Below are 16882 nucleotides of genomic sequence, written 5' to 3'. Positions count from 1 at the left end.
ATGGACAATGAAATTAATGTTGTTTTCATGCCCGCTAACACAACATTCATTCTGCAGCCCACGGATCAAAGAGTCACTTCAGCTTAAGAAACATATTTCTTAAGGCAGTGGCTGCCATAGATAGTGATTCTTCTGATGGATCTGGGCAAAGTCAACTGAAAACCTTCTGGAAAGGATTCACTATTCTAGATGCTATTAAGAACATTCATGAATCATGGGAAGAAGTCAAAATATCAACATTCACAGAGGTTTGGAAGAAGTGGATTCCAGCCCTCACGGCTGACTTTGTGGGGTTCAAGACTTGAGTAGAGGAAGTAACTACAGATGGGGTGGAAATAGCAAGAGAATTAGAATCAGAAATGGAACCTGAAGATGTGACTGAATGGCTGCGATCTCTTGATACAACTTGAATGGATGAGGAGTTGCTTCACAGATGAGCAAAGAAAGTGGTTTCCTGAGATAGGATCTACTCCTGAAGATGCTGTGAAGGTTGTTGAAATGACAACAAAGGATTTAGAATATGACATAAACTTAACCGATAAAGCAGCATCAGGGTTTGAGAGGATTATCTTCGATCTTGAAGGAAGTTCCACAGTGGGTAAAATGCTATCTAATAGCATCACGTGCCACAGAGAAACTTTTTGTGAAAGGAAGAGCCAACTCATGCAACAAACTTCACTGTTGTCTTATTTTATGAAATTGCCACAGCCACCCCAGCCTTCAGCAACCACTTCCCTGATCAGTGAGTAGCCATCAACATCGAGGCAAGACCCTCCACCAGCAAAAAGATCACGACTCACTGAAAGCTCAGACGATGGTTAGCCCTTTTTAGCAAGCAAGTATTTTTAAAGTAAAGTGTGCACATTGGTTTTTTTGTACATAATTCTATGTCACACTTAGTAGACTAGAGTACAGTGTAAGCATTAAGGTGTATGCACTGGGAAACCGAAAAATTCACTTGACTCACTCTATTGTGATATTCACTTTATTGTGGTGGTCTAGAACCAAACCTGCAATATCTTCAAGGTATGCCTGTCTGCACATTGACTGTGATTCTCAGAATTATGACTGACAAAACTGAAAGTATCTGGAAATCTCTTAAGGGGTCTTGATTTCAGCTTTCTCCCACGGGAATTTTGCATATTAAATTCAGGTCAAACTAGTTCCCATCCTCAGGAAGAAGCCAACAGGGAACAAACAAAAAAAAACAGTGAGAGTTCAACTCTTATGGTAAACCCAAGGACACAAAATACATGAAAGATTGAAGTATTACATAGTCACATGTAGCTGCTGCTTAAATACAGTTTTGCAATCCTCACTTAAGCATTCAGAGATGATTCTGCCAGTTCCAAATAGGAATCCACACGTAGCTCTGGGCTTCAAAGAATGAAATAAAACAATAATTTCAATTTTACAAGTCCTCAGAGTGAAAACAACTGAGACGTAGCCTTTTTCTGGCTGTTGTGTGTTCCAGTCCCTGCAGGCCAATTAAGTTCTTTCAAAGCCCCAGCAAGGGCTTGAAGGTTAATTAAAATGTGTGATTTAGGAAAAGCTGAGGATAGTATATAGTGCACGTACTCCACCAGCTGCCTTCGAAGCAACATTTAATTAACCAGCAGTGAGGCTCAGCACCTGCTTTTTTCCCCATTTCTGCACAGACACCATGGATGCAGAGCGCCAAGGTCTCAGTAGGTGATGTGCATAAAGAGAGTGAATGGAACATCTCTCCATTCCCCACTCCCACTCTCTCCCATCTCAGAGACGGATCCTGCTTTTTTGGTGTCTCTATTATCATACTGCCTTAACACTTCCTCCCACAAAAATCCTTCCCCACTGCCCCTCCTTCCCAACCCCACCTCCTGCCTCCTGCCCCCCACCTCCCAACACACACAGTACTCCCTATTTTCCGCTTTTCACAGTGGCAGCTACTCGGCTAATTAGCTAATGGCCTGTTGAGATACTAACCCTCTCTGTAAATGCCTGCGTTTTTTTGAATTTTTTTTTTTTACATTTATTTATTTTTGAAAAACAGAGAGAGATAGAGCGTGAACAGGGGAGGGGCAGAGAGAAAAGGAGACACAGAATCTGAAGCAGGCTCCAGGCTCTGAGCAAGCGGTCAGCACAGAGCCCGACGCGGGGCTCGAAACCACCAACCGCAACATCGTGACCTGAGCTGAAGTTGGATGCTCAACCGATTGAGCCCCCCAGGTGCCCCGTAAACACCTGCATTTTAACTGAAGGGTCTATATGACTTAAAAGCCCATCAGTGGAAAGTGGTAGCCCGCCTCAAAGACAGCCCCCAATGACCCGGGTCTCCTGGTATTCATACCCTCGTATAATCCACTCCACATATTTTACTGGGGTTGGTCTGGGTGATCAGTAGCATGTAACAGAAGGAATCGTATGTCATCTCCAAGATTAGGTTATGAATAAAACCTCCTCTTAGGAGAGGCCTTTGTAGTCACGTCGCCTGGAGAGTCACATGAGTGAGCTTGGAGGTGGTCCCCGCAGCCCCAGTTAAGCCTTCAGAGACTACAGATTTCGTCGATTGCTTGGCTGCCACTTCTAGAGAGATCCTGATCTAGTACTACCAGCTAAGCTGCTCCCAGATTCGTAATGTACAGAAACTGTGAGATAAGCATTTTGTTGTCTTAAACTACTAAGTTGGGAGTAATTTGTCATGCAGCAGTAGACGGTTAATACTGAAAGCTGGGTCTTTCCCACATGATGGAACCATTTAGCAGCACACAGAGGCAACTTGCTACAGAGTGAGCTGGGCACCCTTTCCTGGGAGTTTCTAGGAAAAAAGAACAAGGAGAGCAGACACTTCAGGACAAGTGTCATGTCAGGGAGGGGACCAATAGGACAGTGTTGCTGGGCAGAATGAGCTGCACTGGAGAAGGAAAGAGGTAACTGCTCAGGAGACCAGAGTTTTCCCTTGTCAGGTCAGGCTTTGAAGCCTCCTCTATTCCTCCCTTTCTCTTTTCCTCAAGCCTCAGCCACCCTGAGACTATAGACCAGCTACATTTTGCTCTGTACGATGTCTATCTCCCATGATCTCTGTCAAGGTATGTATCTCCTTTCTTTCTCTTAAAGTTTCCTTTGAGGTGACGATACACATTGTTGTTCCTTATGCATGAAATGAGCTTTTGTGTAATGATTCCCAAATGGTTAGTCAGGAGGAACGATCTACGGGGCATGAGAGAGGAAGGTGCGAGTCTTATTTGATGGACTAATAGAGTCACACGGGAAGCTTTAGTAAAGTGTGGATGGCTCATTCCTATTCATGCCTTCATTCATTTAACGTATAGTTGCCCAAAGGTGTCAGGCATTGGTACAGGTGCAGGGATGCAGAAGTAAATGAATCAAATATCCCTGCCTGAATGAAGCTTGTATCAGAAATTTTTATTCAGGAGATCTGACTCTTCCTTCTGTGGTCCTGTGGTGCAGCCAGGCTGATCGACAACCAGCCTGATCCAATCTTAGACTCAACAATGTGACCTCCTTGTTGATATACTCAGTCTTTTTTATTATGCAACATCTGATATTTACTAAGGAATATAACAGCTATATGGGTTATAGCTGGATATAACCTGGAAGTCTGTGAACCCATTACTAACTTGTGTCCTAGAACATCACCGGAGCTGTCCCATCCAGCTTTGCTTTTACCTCTTCCTTTCTCCTGCTTTCACCAGAGGCTTTCACCTCCTTGGTTAAGCTTATTCCTAAGTATTTTATTCTTTTTATGTTATTGTAAATGGGATTGTGTTCTTAATTTTCTTTTTTGGAGAGAACGAACTCATTATTAGTGTATACAAATGCAACTGATTTTTAAATGTTGATTTTTGGGGCGCCTGGGTGGCTCAGTCGGTTAAGCGTCCGACTTCAGCTCAGGTCACGATCTCGCAGTCTGTGAGTTCGAGCCCCGCGTCGGGCTCTGGGCTGATGGCTCGGAGCCTGGAGCCTGCTTCTGATTCTGTGTCTCCCTCTCTCTCTGCCCCTCCCCTGTTTATGCTCTGTCTCTCTCTGTCTCAAAAAAAATAAACGTTAAAAAAAATTAAAAAAATAATAATAAAATAAATAAATAAATGTTGATTTTTGTATCACCTGTTATTTCCAACAGTTTAGGACCATATACCATGACCAAGTGGGATTTATCCCTGGGATGCAACGATGGTTCAACATATGCCAATCAATTAATGCAATACAGCACATCAATGGAAAGAAGGATAAAAACCACAGGATCATCTCAATAGATACAGAAAATGCACTGGAAAAAATTAAACACCGTTTCATGATTAAAAACTCTTAACAAACTAGGTACAGAAGGAACTCACATCAACACAATAAAGGCCACATATGAAAAGGCCACAGCTAATGTCATACTAAAACTGAAAGTTTTTCCACTAACATCAGGATAAGGTAAGAATAAGGATGTCCACTCTTGCTATTTCTATTTAGCATCATACAGGAAGTCCTAGCCAGAGTAATCAGTCAAGAAAAAGAAATAAAAGGGTTGGAATCAAGAAAGAAGTTTGTTTGCAGACATGACCTTATGTAGAGAGAACTCTAAAGACCACACCCACACACATAAATATTAGAACTAATAAACAAATCCAGTAAAATTTTAGGATACAAAATTAACATGCATAGATCAATTAGATTTCTATGACTGCCAAGTATGATAGATTAGTGGTAGAAGGCTACTTTTCTTTTAGTTGATTTATTTATTTATTTATTTAGAGAGAGAAAGAGCACATGCACATGAAGGGCAGAGAGAGAGGGAGAGAGAGAATCCCAAGAAGGCTCTGCACTGTAAGTGCAGAGCCCGATGCAGAACTCCAACTCAGGAACCATGAGATCATGACCTGAGCCAAAGTCAGACACTTAACCAACCAAGCCACCTAGGTGCCCCCAGTAGACTGCTTTGATCAGTGGAAGAGGGCTGGGACTGAACCTCAGATAAAGGGCTGCCTGCCCCCCTATTATGCTCTGCAATCGGTCTTGGGTACAGATATTTTCTTTTCTTTTCTCTCTCTCTTTTTTTTTTTTTTTTTGGCATGCAGACATTCTAAATAAAGCATTTGAGAGTGGAAATAACATGAACTTTGGAGTTAGTTAGACCTGAGTTCAAGTTTTCTTCCCACCACTCCATATTTTCTGACTTTGAGAAAGCTATTTTCTCTCACTGCACCTTTGTTTCTCATCTGTAAAATGAGGCTATTAATATTAACTTCACAGCTTTGTTGTCAGAATGAGGTATGGCATGGCATATATGAATATAGAATGCTTCCAATTTAGTAGAGAGTTCCATATAAAGTGGCTGCCAATGGGAGCCATAGTAGAATAAGGAGTAACAGTAAAAGCAAAAACCTTTATGAAGGTTGTATAAAGTTATATGCCTCAGGTGCCAAACTTTATGAAAAAATTCTACCCTCTAAATACTCAGATTTTCAGGACTCTCCTCCTTCCCCAAGTTTCTTAGAAACTCTGGACAGAGAAACGGTGAGCATGTTAGCATAGAGAGTGGCTAATAAAGGAACTAGTATATCTACTCCTCAATGAGTTCTTGAACTTAGCCAAACCCAAGGTAGATTCTACATGTTTGTGACTAAGAAGCAATATAGGAGAATTGGAAAAGCACATTTTGGCATCAGAGGCCTCTGGGTGCTAAGGTATTTTCTGCAGCTTACTTACTAACAGTGTTAGGAGGGTAGTTGCTCTCAAATCTGGTTTACTCATGTATAAAATGGGAATAATGTCTAACCCACTGTAAGCATTAAGTGAGGTAATATAGTAAATCTCTAAACGCAATTCCTGGCATCGAGGAAATCCTCATCATATATAAATATCTTTTCTTTCTATTCTCCCATCTGAATCACACTGGGCAACTCTAATAACTCACAGACATTAAGAAACTCCAGGGCTTATTTATGATTCAAAAGGGAGGGAAGGTATATTATAACCCTTTTGGATGTGTAATCACTTGCCAAGAAAGAGGAAATCATTTGTATGCCTGCTTTTTTTGTGTTATTTGTGCTTTACCTCCAGATAAAATACTTAAGATACACAGGATTCAAATCAATCTACAAAATCATTTAAAGCATAGATGAAGCATAGATGGATTTTTAACTCTTACTTATGTAAGAAGGACCATCTTTCTGGAAGACCTAGCGATGAAGGAGAACTTAGAGCACCTCTATGCTAAATGCACATCCCGCATGGAAAGCCCATCTAGAAACTTTTACAGAGAGAATGATACTAGAATGCCTGGATTGAAATCCCAGCCCTGCCCTTAATTAGTTGTGTGACCTTGGGCAATGAACTCTGAGCCTCAGTCTTCTCATCTCTAAAATGGGAATAATTATGTGAGAATATGAATTGAATAACTATGTGACAATTATTATGAGAATTTATTTAAAAAAAGACACAATATATATGTAAAGTGCTTATCTATACCACTGCCTGGTAATGAGTAAATGTAAGTGGACGCTGTCATTTTCAAGGGGCAACTGAGCTCCTGCTTGAAATTTCAGGAAAACTTAGGACACTCATCCATTATTGGATAGCGCTGATCCTGCCTTCTAGTACAGAATAAACAAAGTACTCTATCCACAGAGGCGGACCTCCTGATGCTCTGTCTCCCCTGTGGCTCCCATCATGAAGGGTTTCTAGACCCCTCTTTCCCTCCCACCTCTTCCCTGGCTGCCCTCCTCTAACGCTCCCAGTCTGTCAGCCACCTTTCTGGAGTGCGTCACGCATTAACCCAGTCCTCCAGATGTGGCCAAGTAAAATGGGACTAGAGTTTCCACGAGCAAAGAGTGACTCTGCACCTTTGCCAGCATAGAATCCCAATGTGTCAGGTTCTGTTTTGTTTTGTTGTTTGTAATACTGTAAGAACAAGCTTATTTGGTGCTACATATAGGCCTTTATCTCTTGGGTTTTACCTTATCAGTTGACTCCAGCGTTCCATCCGTTCTGCCCTACCTTGAATTCTATTTTTCCCACTTTTCTGTCAGTGACAAAGCTACAAACCAGACAGGAAGCTTCATCCAAATCATGAAGGAAAGAGTATTTTCTTAAATTGATGACAGTGAGAGAGGAACAGGGCTACACCTAAGCGTGTGCAGAGAACGAAGGGGTAAGGCATCATTTGGGCCCAGCTTACCAAGGATAAGAGGTCTGGCGTAATCTCTGCAAGCCGAGAAAAGCCACTAATCAACAGCAAAATGAAGTAATTCATTAATCAATCAATCATTCAATCGATCATTGGGGAGATGCCTGAAAGAAGAAATACCCAGGCTAAAATTCATACTGGGTGAGAAATGACCAGTATCAGATACTCTCTGAGAAAATGTTTTATTAAGGAACAGTGACTGAATTCCTGAACAAGGTAGAAGAAAGTTATGTAAAACAGGATAACTGGAAACATCTCATAGAAACTGCAGTTAGTCCATAATTCACTGGGCTCTGCTAATACAAGCAGGGCTTCTTTTCTAGAAATGTTGGAGGGAAAAGACTGTTGTGTTTTATAATAGATACAGACTCTCAGGCTACACGATTTACACCTTCCATATATGCAGATAACTAAGAGATATAAAAGACAAATTCCTTTCCTTGAAGAATCTGCTTTAGAATTAGAGAGAGAACAGCATGCCTGGGTGGATCAGTCAGCTGAGCGTCCAACTTCAGCTCAGGTCATGATCTCACAGTTTGTGGGTTCGAACCCTGCATTGGGCTCTGTGATGACAGCTCAGAGCCTGGAGCCTGCTTCATATTCTTTGTCTCCCTCTCTCTCTCTGCCCCTCCCATGCTCGAGCTCTGTCTCTCTCTGTCTCTCAATAATAAATAAATGTTAAAAAAAAAATTTTTTTTAAATAATTAGAGAATGAAAACACATAAATAGAACATAGTCATATTAAATAGCAATGAGAACCCAAGGGATACTAAAAAAGAGGGAGGGAATGGGGAAGAAATCAAAATATTATTGAAAGCCTACTGTGTGCCAAGTGATTTCCATACATGATCTCTCTTATTCCTTACGAAGATTCTTTAGCATAAATAACCCATTTTTTATAGATGAAAGAACCAATGCTTAATGAGTTTAAGTAATTTTCTCAAGGTTCACAGGTAATAAGTCAAATAAGACTCAAACTAGATTTATCTGCCTCTAAATCCTACACTTCCTCAACGCAACACATTGCCTCCTTGGGTTACAGTCCATTTGGGGAGAGTAGATATATACCAATTGGACAAAACAAATTATGCCAGAAAGAACTGAATTGATAAATTGATAATTGATAATATGGATACTTTTGTGGCACAGATTAGAAATAGTTTTGGATGGGGCGCCTGGGTGGCTCAGCTGGCTAGGTGTCTGACTTCGGCTCAAGTCATGATCTCACAGTTGGTGAGATCGAGCCCTGTGTCGGGCTCTGTGCTGACAGCTTGGAGCCTGGAGCTTGCTTCAGATTCTCTGTCTTCCTCTCTCTCCACCCCTCCCCTGCTCGTGATCTGTCTCTCAAAAGTAAATAAACACTAAAAAAAAAAACAGTTTTTGTTTTAAATAAAAAAAAAAGAAATAGTTTTGGAATTCAAAAGCAAAGAAAAGAAAAGCAATCTGGAAATGTCAGAGAAGCTGGCTCTGCAGAAAAGTTGAGGGGCCATGTGTTGAATTATGAAGGATGCATACAGAGCACGACTAGTGGAGTTGGGGAATCAGGAAAACAGAAGCCATGTTAGGAAGGAAAGAAGAGTCATTGCTCAAGAAAATTTGTTAAGGGTGGCTCAGGCGGTTAGACGTCTGACTCTAGATTTCGGCTCAAGTCATGATCGCGCAGATCGTGAATTTGAGCCCTACACTGGGCTCTATGTTGACAGTGCGGATCCCCCTCTCCTCCTCCCCCATGCACTCTCTCTCCTTCTCTTTCTCTATCAGAATAAATAAACCTAAAAAAAAGAAAAAAGAAAATTTGTTAAGACCTAATATGGTGCATGATATGGAGTGTGAAGGATTGAGGAAAAAAATGACAACTCCAAAGTGTAATGGTGATACCACTGCTGAGGGTCAAAGAACGTAAGAGGAAAAGATGCTTTTAGGTGAAAGATACTGAATTATTTTTGGAATTATTGAATCTAGGGTTATATTGATTTATAAAGCCAAAAATTTTAGTAGAGGAAACTGGCAAGAAAATAGGGCTTAGCGTAAAGTCCTGAGAGGTACTTCAACATGGAGGAACTCAAGGCTCTTATTGACGAAGAGAAGAGTGTAAGACAAGAGAATACTGCTGAAAATCCATAAGTATGTAAGTAGAGGATCCAGTGAAAGGTCACCAGAAACCTTTTAAGATCTCAGAATGGTGCAGTGTCACAAAAGCATCTGAATGGCTTCAGTTGTTTCCCACTCCCTACATCCACACCTCTACCATGGTCTCATCAGTGGTGAAGGTCCCTCTCTGCCTGAGACTTCGGGTTTATCATTGTGACTTGTGTTGACCAGTGAGTGGTACGTGGGAAGAAGTGACAGTGTGCCAGCGCCAAGCATAGGCTTTAAGGAGCTTTATGTGTTTCTGCTTGGCTTCTTGTATCTCTGCCCTTACCAGGAAAAGAACACGTCTCAGCTTTCTCGCTGATCATAGGAAGAGAACGCTCAATAGAAGAGCCTCCATGGCTGAATTTAGTACAGCAGAGAAACTGCAGCAGCCACAGCCTGAAGAAAGGGCCACCAGCCAAATCCGTCCTATATCAGACGAACCCCTGACAATCGGCAAAACGTGTGAGCAGTAATATCTAATTATTGTTTGACATCACAGAGCTTGAGGTTGGTTTGTCATGCAGCTGCAGCTAAGCATCAGGTAAGTTGACTTTGGCTAATATGTCAGACATAATATAGAGAAAAGATTATTGAACTTGGAAGCAGGTAGTCACTAGAACTCTTTAAGAATGAATGATGATGCTTCAGGAAAACTGCAAGTGCCAAAATTAGATTTTAAGGTATTAAGAACCTCAGAAGAGGCTCGGAAATGCAGTCATAAATAGAGAATACATAGTTGAGAAGCCTTGAGGTTAAAATGAACAGGATAATTGTTAGCAGGATAATCAAACGTCATATCCCAATAGAAGTGGCTTGTACAGGAAAGGAGTCTGTGGGGTGGGGATGGGGGCACAGGGAGGTTGATGACTGTGGACAATGAGAGACTAAGTGTGGGGGAAAGAGTCCCCAGAAAACAGCACAGAGCACAAAATTAGTGATTCTGTAATTGCCAAGGGGACATAATGAAGGAACTAAAATCAGTTTGAGTCAATAGGCCACACTTCATGGGAGAGATGTTTTTTTGCAGTGAAATCCCAAGAATGTGTACATAGCAATCATGTGAGTATGAAAGAGCATCACATAGTTTTGTCTGAAATTTGTTTCCCTTACATTGAATAGGCCTCTGAAGAGTGAAATATCTAATCAAGAGATGTACCCAAAAAGTTATAATAAATACAGTTTTCATGGTGAGAGAAGGAATTTGGCATTCTCCATAATATCCAAGTCCATGGCTTTGAGTATTTCGAAGTGTTTGTAAGTGACCAGTCATGATATCTGATGGGGATGTGAGTTTGTGGGGTCACCAGGAGAGGGGAGGAGCCCGTGTATGGAGTCCCTAAGGAAGGGGAGGAGCCTGTGGGGGGGGGGTCCCTAAGGAAGGGGAGGAGCCTGTGGGGGGGTCCCTAAGAGAGGGGAGGAGCATGTGGCACTGGGGTGTCGGCAGACATGCTGCCTTGGGTGAGCTGCCACTAGACCACCCTGAGCTAGGAGTGGCGCTGTCTCAGGATTTCTAGTACCCAGGAGTTCGTGATGTTTCCTTTTGTTGGCCTGACTTCAATCTCCAGCCAACTGTATGAGTGTGTCTATCTGGAGGTCTTTTAAAGTGACATAACAGGACTATGGAAAACGCCTACGAGCAATTCATAGATGAGGCTGGTTCTAATTTTGAGCACTGGTTTGCAGTGATGCGCCCCGAACTGGCTGAGGCCAACGTGTCAGAGCCATCTGAGCAAAATGGAATGGGAGCCATTTTCCGAAGATCTCTTCCTGGCAGGACTGCTGACTCACCAGGAGAGACGGTCCGCACCACAGCCACTGGGCCATCACCCACAAGTTGTTCTGCCTCATTTCGGCTCTAATGGGGGGGGTCAGGACAATATTTACTTTGCCTGCTCTGACCCCAGTGGAGTATTATGAAGCCTTCTCTATGGCACAGCCCTCCATTTCCTGCTTCCCACCCTGGGTCCCAGCCTGGGTCAAGATTGTCAGTGAAAAATCGAGACCTGGATGCTTGGTGCCACTGGCCCATTGGCTGTGATCATACCTACAAGTGACTGAAGCCAAAGCGATTCCCAGAGCACCCATCAGGTGAGCAGAGCATACTTGTTAGGGAATGGGTTAGTGCAAGAGGGTGGAGGGAAACATCATTTGGGTTTTCTAGTGAAGGGAAAGCAAACAGACCACAATGTGAGGAGATGAAAATTCAGTAGTCTGGCATGCTCCTGACAGTTATTTTCAGAGACACACTGGAAATACCACTGGGGGGCAGGGAAGAAGCTTGCCAGGTAGATCTAGTCTTAGCTAGGAAACCCCTAGGCACCCTGAGTTCCGATTTTACAACATGCTGTTGCAGTGTGCTGGGTGGCTTATGATTGACAGGAGCAGACTGTAGTCACCACAAAACTAGAGTAGTTGCCTAATCAACAAATGAACCATCTGTGCTGGATATTGTTTGTTGGAAATCAGAAGCTTCCTACCTTCCTAAGCTCTCCTCTGTACTGAAGGGATGAGAAGCTCAAAAACCGTAGTTCGCAGACCTCCTTGCCAGTCAGCCCAGTTAGATTTGGCCAATGAGAAGCACCTGTTGGATACACACACACACACACACACACACACACACACACACACGGCAGGGTAAACAGAACGGTGTGCCTGTGGGGAGGGAGTTCCTTAATAAATGGCAGTCAGGAAAAGCCTCCTAGATAAGGTAGTATTTGAGCAGGGATCCAAAAGAAATGAGATAGTGAGTCACGGACCTGTGGAGAGGAAGAGCTTCCTCCTGGTACAATCTTGGAAGCCTGAGTACGCTGAGCCTGAATGAGAGAACAATATAGCTGAGGTGAAGTGAGTGACAGGGAGAACAGAAAGATTCTATCAGAAAAGTGACAGGGGCCCACGTTGTAGTGGGTCTTCCAGATCACGGGAAGGTTTCTGGCTTTTACACTAAGCGAGATGGGAAACGGCTGGATAGTTTTGAGCAATACTTATGATTTTGCTTTTTTACTGAGAAAACTTTGTCAGACACCTCAGTAAAGAGGCTATGTACAGATGGGGAGCAGACATATGAAAAGTTGCTCCCACATCCTATGTCACCAGGGAAACACAAATTAAAACAACAAAGTGATGCCACCATCCTTCTATCAGAATGGCCCAAATCCAGAATACTTGCAACACCAAGTGCTGGCTAGTACGTGGAGCAACAGACAGTCCTTCGTGGCTGGTGGGAACACAAAATGGTACGGGCACTTGGGGAGCCAGGCTGGTGGTTTTTTATGAAACTAGACATACTCTGATCATACGATCCAGCATTTGCTCAAAGGAGTTGAAAACCTATGTTCCCACAAAACTCTTCACACAGACGTATGCAGTTTTACTCATAATTACCAAAACTCAGAAGCCACCAATACGTTCTTCAGTAGGTGAATGGAAAAATAAACTACGACACAGCCAGACAATGGAATATTATTCAGCAATAAAAAATAATGAACTACCAAACAACGAAAAGACATGGAGGAACCTTAAATGCCTATTACTGAGTGAAAGAAGCTTACTGAGAGGGCTACATACTGTATGATTCCAACTACCTGACATTGCAGAAAAGGCAAAACTGTAGAGACAGTAAAAAATCAGCAGGTTACCAGGGACTGGGGGAGTGAGAGAGGTGGAGAAGTGAAGCAGAGATTTTTTTAGGGCGGTGAAAATACTCTTTATGATACTGTGCTGGTGGATACATGTCATTACACATTTTGTGCAAGACCATGGAATGTACAACAGCCAAGAGTAAGACCTACTAAAAACTATGGACTGTGGGTGATAATGGTGTGTTAATACAGGTTCATCAGTTATAACAAGGTACCAGTCTCGTGGGGGATGTTGGTAATGGGGGAGGGGACGCATGTGTGGGGGGAGGAGTAAAAGGAAATCTCAGAACCTTCTGCTCAATATTGCTGTGAACCTAAAACTGCTCTAAAAAAATAGAGCATGAGAAAACACAGACACGGCATCCTATCCTCAAAAGCCACACCACACTATACTTCCCACCTGCCCACTAGTCCTCAAATATAACCTATTGGGTTCTTGAGTTTTATTTGAAAACTTCTTTTCTTGCCATCCTCACAAGCTGGCTTATAAAGTGATTATGAATTCTAACATCAAGCTCTTACCAGAATTTCCTGCGGATTGCAAAATAAAGGTTTGGTCTCCAGATGGCTACAAGATCCAGAGCGGCAAGAGACTGAAGAGTAATAATAACTTCATGCTACGCGAGAAGATGCCTGTGATTTGGCTGAAGACGATTTCCCTGGGAAGAATGCCCACTTGATATTAGAAAATGTCTCATTGGAGGGGGCTCCAGCTCAAGAATCGTGAGAGTCCCACAGCAGCCCTCCAGCCCACTGTGCTGAAGAAGGCCTCAACGCGAAGAGGTGCTTTCTCCTGAGGACTCACTTCCATCCTTAGGGGCTGCACACAAATACTGTGCACTGGGCCTTGTATGGAAACCAATTTAACAATAAATTTCATATTAAAAAAAAATACTGTGCTAAGTAAGACGGGTGCAAACCTGGGGCCCCGGGCGCAAAAGCAACTCCTGAAACAAGCAGCTGAAAGCCCAAGAAGATTGCAAGAAAAGTGTGAAAAAGAAGAGAGGAGAAGAAAGGGGAGAGCCGGAGGGCGGGGGGGTGGGGGGGGTGGGGTAGAGAAGAGAAAAGAAAAAAGAGAAAAAAGAATTCAGACTATCCCAGGTAGCACTGGGATTGTAGATTGCATGAGAAAAAAAAAAAAATCCCCAACGAAACAGAAGAGAGAAAGCTCTCTGAGTTTCATTAACTGACCTTAGCCAGAAATAACACAAGGAAGAATTGCAGGCTGACTTTACAAACAGTCTCAACTGAAAAGATGAGAGGTTATTAGAGCTTTTATTTGTTGCTTGGTTCAATCAAACCCCTTCCCCAGTAAGCTTCTCACCTAAAGCCCCATTTGAGAAAATACCATCTAGTCATTAAAAACAAAAATCTTCCAGTTCTATGTAGACAGGAAAATAGTTTAAGACATCAACTGTAGAGTCAAAATTCAGGGAGCTATTAACACACAAGTAACCTAGTTTTAAAAGGGGCGCACTCCTGGCTCGAATGACTCGCTTTGTCAAGCCCCTCCGCCCTCCTCCCCCTACAGTACACAACGCACATCACACCCCTGCCGCTCCTCCCATGGACTTTAGGTGTCACACTCCAGCCCATCCACACGCATGAGCCCGTTCCCCTCACCTACTTCAGTGCCTGGCACATGCCGAATGGGCGTGTCAACATCTGGGGCAGCCCTCTCCCTCAGTTATTGTGTTCACGGTGTGGCCTGAGAAGCCTGCAAAGCCCCCTGCTCAAAAGTGCGGTTTCTGTCCCTCTTCTAGGGATTCCTGCTCTTCCAAGTAGGTAGGTGGGCGCCCCAGCATCAGCACCACAGAGCCGCTTGTAACAAAGAACCTCAGGTTGCACTCTCAGACCTACCACGGAACGAGAGCCCACATTTAACAAGACCTGCAAGTGTTCTGTACACGACTGAAATCTGAGAAGTACCATTCCACGGAGCCCCGCTTCTATGCCACACAGAGTCCACCACTGGAGAAAGGGACGGTTTTCTTAAGTCCTCACTGGAATGAGTCCTGGGGACCTTCTTTAACATCTTCACCCTCATATCAACGTGCTGTGGACTTTAGGCAAGTCTGAGAGACGCAAAGGCAAGCGTATGTGCTTGTACACTTCCTAGTAGCCGCATCCAAAGGTGAAAAGAAATAGCTGAAAATTATTTTACCAATACATTTTAACCCAACATATACAAAATATAATTATTTCAACATGCAACGGGTACAAAAATTTATTGACATATTTTACATTTTCTTTCATACTATGTCCTCGAAACTCTGCATTTTATATTCACAGCACAACTCAATCTGGGCGTGCCACATTTCCTTTTTTTTTAGGTTTATTTATTTATTTTGAGAGAGAGAGAGAGCACGCAGGAGGGGTAGAGAAAGAGGGAGAGAGGATCCCAAACAGGATCCCCATTGTCAGTGCAAAACCGGACGTGGGGCTCCATCTCATGAACTGTGAGATCATGTCCTGAGCCCAGACCAAGTCGGATGCTTAACTGACTGAGCCATCCGGGCGCCCATGGGCTTGCCACGTTTCACATGCCCAGAAGCCACCCGTGTCTAGTGGCTTCAGTATTGCCCTAGGTATCTCACATACATACAAACAGTACGTGTATTTTCTGTGTATTAGATGATTTATGTGGACATACCTTATGATCACTAAGTGCTGCCATTTGTAGAGAATTCATCACTCGGGTCTGTCATGAGTTATGCCAACTATCATGGACCCTAGTTTACTTTCCTCCCTGACGATGAGCCGTGAACTGAACACACCGCCCCGCACGGCTGTACTGTGGTGTCACAGAAAGAACACAGAACGCGCAGTCAGAATGCAGGCAGTTGTGCTTGTGACCACATCCTAGCTGTATGACTTTGGCGAAGCCCTGTTTCACTTTTCAGCCTCAGTTTCCTTCGTCCTATAAAGGAAAACAATACCTCTTCCATGAACACCACAAAGTGGTTGCAAAGATAAACGAATATAATAAGTGTAAGCAAACCCTTATATATTATAAATTGCTTATTGTCATCCTAGTATTTATTAAACCTGGCATGCCCTCACATAATTCAAAACATAGATAATTATAGGTGTTTCAAAAATTTTAACACATTTCCTATTCATTGTTTCCTCTAACAGAGAACAACTCTGGGGGTTCGGTGCGCTGGGCTATGCTGTCAGATGTGATGCCTCCAGATGCCCCCTCTGCTGGAGGATGTGTCCTGTGTACGTTGTTTCTGCAGTGGGGAGAGGATGGCCAAGATAAAGTCAGAGGAGAGCCATGTTGAGAATGTAGATTTGGAGTCAGAAAGAGCCAGATAAGACTACTGGGACTGCGACTCGCTCTCCGAGTGGTTTTCCTTCCTGAACCCTAGGTTCCCTGTCTGTGAAATACGCTCCTGCCCTAGAGTGGGTGTGAGGCTTACGGGAGAAAATACTGGATAACACTTCCTCAGTTCCCAGCCGTGGTCCACCCTCATTCATTTGTAACTGTTTTTATAGCATCCCAACATACCAGATGTCTGGCCTGTCATCCAGGAGAGGGGGGCAAGCTGTGGTGAGGTTCCAAAGTGGGCTGGCCATTCATCTTGTTGGGCGGTTCTGTGTGGAGGCTGTTGGCAGCTCTGTTTAGCGGGGACAGGCCCTCGGTTGGCACTCAGCTATAACTTCAAGCCATTTAGTCACATCCCGCTGGACAGACCCATTATTTCTGAAGAGTTAGAGCAGCAGCTCACAAGATGGATGGCTCCTTCCCATCTGGCCAGTTCCCAGGGGACATCCCTCATAGTGTTCGGCTTCTCAGGGACAACCTTTCTGCTCGATCGACTTGGGCAGATTGAGTCCTGGCTCCTGAGTTCTCACAGCTGACATGCCCTCCATGAGTTTGCGATGGCAATGGTAGCATTCTGGGTGGAGATCTGTAAGAAGT

General features: G+C 43.4%; 1 long non-coding RNA gene across 1 annotated transcript in view; it reads right to left on the bottom strand.

Moving 5' to 3' along the window:
- Positions 1-15732, bottom strand: part of LOC122230769 — a 172462-nt gene extending 156730 nt beyond the window's left edge. The window contains exon 1 of the long non-coding RNA XR_006207846.1: positions 15608-15732. This is a non-coding gene — a long non-coding RNA (uncharacterized LOC122230769). The remainder of the gene's footprint in view (positions 1-15607) is intronic.
- Between the last annotated feature and the right edge of the window lie 1150 nt (positions 15733-16882).

Source organism: Panthera tigris, chromosome C2 (genome assembly GCF_018350195.1).
Source record: "Panthera tigris isolate Pti1 chromosome C2, P.tigris_Pti1_mat1.1, whole genome shotgun sequence".
NCBI classification, from domain to species: Eukaryota; Metazoa; Chordata; class Mammalia; order Carnivora; family Felidae; genus Panthera; species Panthera tigris.
The sequence above is the reverse complement of the archived record's forward strand: the minus strand, read 5'-3'. Positions and strand labels throughout refer to the sequence as shown.